Here is a 4,252-nt window from a genome sequence, read left to right as displayed (position 1 = left end):
ACATAGCGGAGAGCGACACTTTCGACCATAAAGAGCTTCAAACGGTGCAGCTTGTATACTAGTATGGTAGCTGTTATTGTAGGAAAACTCAACTAAAGGTAGATGAGTATCCCAATTTCCGCCTAAATCCCTAACACACGCACAAAGCATATCTTCGAGTGTTTGGATTATCCGTTTGCTCTGGCCGTCAGTTTGAGGATGAAAGGCCGTACTCAGATTTAATTGTGATCCAAAGGCCTGTTGAAATGATTCCCAAATTCTAGAAAAAAACGACCATCTCGGTCCGAAATGATTGAAATAGGTACCCCATGACGAGCCACTATTTCTCTGACACAGAGTTCTGCTAGTTTCTCAGTACTATCCTTCTCCCGAATTGGCAAGAAGTGTGCGGACTTTGTCAATCTATCGACGATTACCCATATCATGTCAGGGCCTTTTGAGGTCCTGGGTAACTTCGTAATGAAGTCCATCGATATTTGCTCCCATTTCCAAACGGGAATCTCGGGTTGTTGTAACAAGCCCGAGGGTTTCTGATATTCAGCCTTGATCTTCGCGCAAGTTAAGCATTTTCCGACATAATTCGCAATATCACCTTTGAGTTTAGACCACCAATAGTACTCTTTCAAATCCTGGTACATTTTATCTGATCCAGGATGAATCGAGTATTTAGACCTATGTGCTTCCTCAAAAATAACATCTCGAAGGCCTCCAAAGAGTGGAACCCAAATTCGACCCATAAGGTATAAAGTTCCATCTTCTTTTGGCACTAATTGTTTTTCCATGCCTCGAAGTGTTTCAGCTTGAATATGCTCTTCCTTGAGCGCTTCTTGTTGTGCATTATGAATCCGAGTGGTAAGATCTGTGTGAATTGTCATTTCTAATGCTCGGACTCTTAGTGTTTTAACTCGCTCCTTGCGGCTCAAGGCGTCAGCTACAACATTCGCCTTGCCCGGATGATACTTGATTTCACAATCAAAATCGTTTAACAATTCAACCCAACGTCGTTGACGTATATTTAATTCTTTTTGGTTGAATATATGTTGTAGACTTTTATGATCCGTGAAAATAGTACATTGAGTACCATATACATAATGTCGCCATATCTTCAAAGCAAATACCACTGTGCCTAATTCAAGGTCGTGTGTGGTATAGTTCTTTTCGTGAACTTTTAGTTGGCGAGACGCGTACGCGATAACTTTTTCACGTTGCATGAGTACGCAACCCAAACCTTGATGCGAAACATCACAGTATACAACAAAATCATCAGTACCATCGGGTAATGATAAGATTGGTGCAATGCACAACTCGTCTTTAAGAAGTTGAAATGCTGCTTCTTGTTTCTCTCCCCAATCGAATTTCTTGTCTTTCTGTGTAAGAGAAGTTAGTGGTTGAGCAATCTTTGAAAAATTTTCAATAAATCTCCGATAATATCCCGCTAAGCCCAAAAATTGTCGCACTTCAGTAGGAGTCTTGGGCGCTTCCCAATTCTTAATCGCTTCTATCTTCAACGGGTCTACTTGAATGCCTTTCTCGTTCACTACATGCCCGAGAAATTGTACTTTGCGAATCCAAAATTCGCATTTGGAAAATTTCGCGTATAGTTTCTCCGTCTTTAGCAACTCCAAAATTGTTCTCAAATGTTGTTCATGTTCATCAGTTGATCGAGAGTATAACAAAATATCGTCAATAAACACTATAACGAATTTGTCGAGATACGGCTTGCACACACGATTCATTAGATCCATGAAGACCGCTGGTGCATTCGTTAAGCCAAATGGCATAACGAGAAACTCGTAATGACCGTAACGAGTCCGAAAAGCCGTTTTCGGTATGCTTTCCTCTTGAATCCGTAATTGATGATACCCCGATCGTAAGTCTATCTTTGAGTATAAGCTCGACCCTTGTAGTTGATCGAATAGATCATCAATCCTCGGTAATGGATACCGATTCTTGATGGTAAGTTTATTCAACTCGCGATAATCGATGCACATCCTGAAAGTTCCGTCCTTCTTCTTTACAAACAAGACTGGAGCTCCCCAAGGCGAGTAGCTCGGTCTAATGAATCCTTTATCCAACAACTCTTGAAGTTGTGTGTATAACTCTTGCATTTCAGAAGGTGCTAACCGATATGGAGATTTAGCTACGGATCCGGCTCCTGGTACCAAATCGATGTGAAATTCGACTTGTCGATAAGGTGGTAGTCCTGGTAAGTCTTCAGGAAAGACTTCAGGAAATTCTTTTACTATTGGAATATCTGTCAACTTTGGCCCATCAGCCTTCTTGTCCACAACATGTGCTAGAAAAGCAATACACCCTTTCCGTAAGCACTTCTGGGCTTTCATGCTATTGATGATCCGTAATGGGGTGTCGCGCTTCTCTCCATGTATCACCAGTGTCTCTTCGTTCAGTAGTGGTATGCGAATGATCTTTTCGTGGCAAACGACTTCGGCTTGATTATTGGATAGCCAATCTATACAAACCACTACATCGAAACTACCCAACTCAACAGGTAAGAGATTGATAGTGAATTTTTATTCTCCAAGTTGTAAGGAACATTCCGTAACAACTTCCCCCGATTCTACTAGTTTACCGTTAGCCAATTCTATAGAATATGGGACATCTCGTTTACTAGATTTTAGTCCTAGAGTATTTTTAAATTCCACAGAGATAAAGCTAAAATCGGCACCAGTATCAAATAATATGGATGCAAAATGATTGTTGAGGAGGAACGTACCAGTGACCACATTAGGGTCTTGGCGCACATCCTTGGCTCCCATCACAAATGATTGACCACGAGCTTGGTTTTCTTTAGGGCAATCCCTTTTGAAGTGATCTTTGCTTCCGCATCCAAAACATCCTTGCTCACGCCCATTACCATTCTTATTGTTGTTTCTATTCTCCGTTCCTGATCTATTTCCTGATCCCCAGCATGACTCGGTACGGTGGCCAAGCTTGCCACACTTATCACATTTCCTACAATTACCCACATGATGATACGCGCATCGCTCACACTTGGGCATAGTACCTGAGTACTTCTTCGGGCCGGTATCATTGGTGGCTACAAAAGCCTTTGCATCCCTTGCCTGAGTATTCTCTTGTTTTATGTTATAATTGTTGGGGTTGTTGTGATTGCGGTTGTTGTTATTGTTGTTGTGGTTATTGTGGTTGTAGTTGTTGTTGTTGGTATTGTTGTTGGGGTTGGTGTTATTGTTGTAGTTGTTGTTCTTACGAGTTCCCTTCTTGAAATTTGAGTACTTCCTTTTTCCACCATTGGAAGACTCGACATGTGATTCTTTCTTCTCATCTCCTTTCACATTATATTTCTTCATCCTGATCGTGTCTTCATTAAGGCTCACAGCTAAAGTTACCGCCTGTGTGATATTTGTGGGTTCTGCTGCAGTAACATGGCTTCGGATCTCAGGAGCAAGTCCCCAAATATAGCGTTCAATACGCTTGTATTCTGGTGTAACCAAATAAGGAATCACATGAGACAGGTCGTGAAACCTTTGTGTATACCCAGTAATATCAGATCCGACCATAGTAAGATTCCAAAATTCGTTCTCCAACTTCTGGAGTTCAGCACGAGAACAATATTTTTCTCTCATCCTTTCTTTCAACTCTTCCCATGTCAATCTGTATGCTACACTATCACCCAAAGTTTGCACTTGTAAATTCCACCATGTAAGGGCCTCATTGATGAACAAGCCAGTGACGTAGGTGACTTGCTGATCAATAGAGCATCTGCTCATTCTTATGGTGGAATCCGTTTTCTCCGTCCAACGCACATAAGCCACAGCACCGTCTGTGCCATCATAATTGAGTGGCTTGCAGTCTAAAAACTACTTGAATGTGCATCCATTGGTATTGGTTCCGCCAGAGGTACCGTCGTGTCGTGGGCCTCCTGATCCACCAGTGCCACCGCTGTGTTCAGCACGTGAGGCCTCATAGAGGGCTATGGCTTGGGAAATCCTTTCTTCTATTAGTGCATTCAATTCTGCCTCATTTGTAGGCATTGGTGGAGGTGGGGGTAGATTAGATGTTCGGGTACGTGGAGGTTTTCTTTTCGGCACCATTATTCTTCCAAAAGAATATACGATTAAGTTTAGGCGTTGGTTTGTTAATAAATATTTTTACTAAGTATATAAAACACATTTATAACATTAATAAAAATATAATCAAGCAATATATCATGCGAATAGACCAAACAATACAAGCAACAAAACATGTATCATATAACATTTAGATGCACATA

This window comes from Helianthus annuus, chromosome 15 (assembly GCF_002127325.2).
Source record: "Helianthus annuus cultivar XRQ/B chromosome 15, HanXRQr2.0-SUNRISE, whole genome shotgun sequence".
Taxonomy (NCBI): Eukaryota; Viridiplantae; Streptophyta; class Magnoliopsida; order Asterales; family Asteraceae; genus Helianthus; species Helianthus annuus.
The sequence above is the reverse complement of the archived record's forward strand: the minus strand, read 5'-3'. Positions refer to the sequence as shown.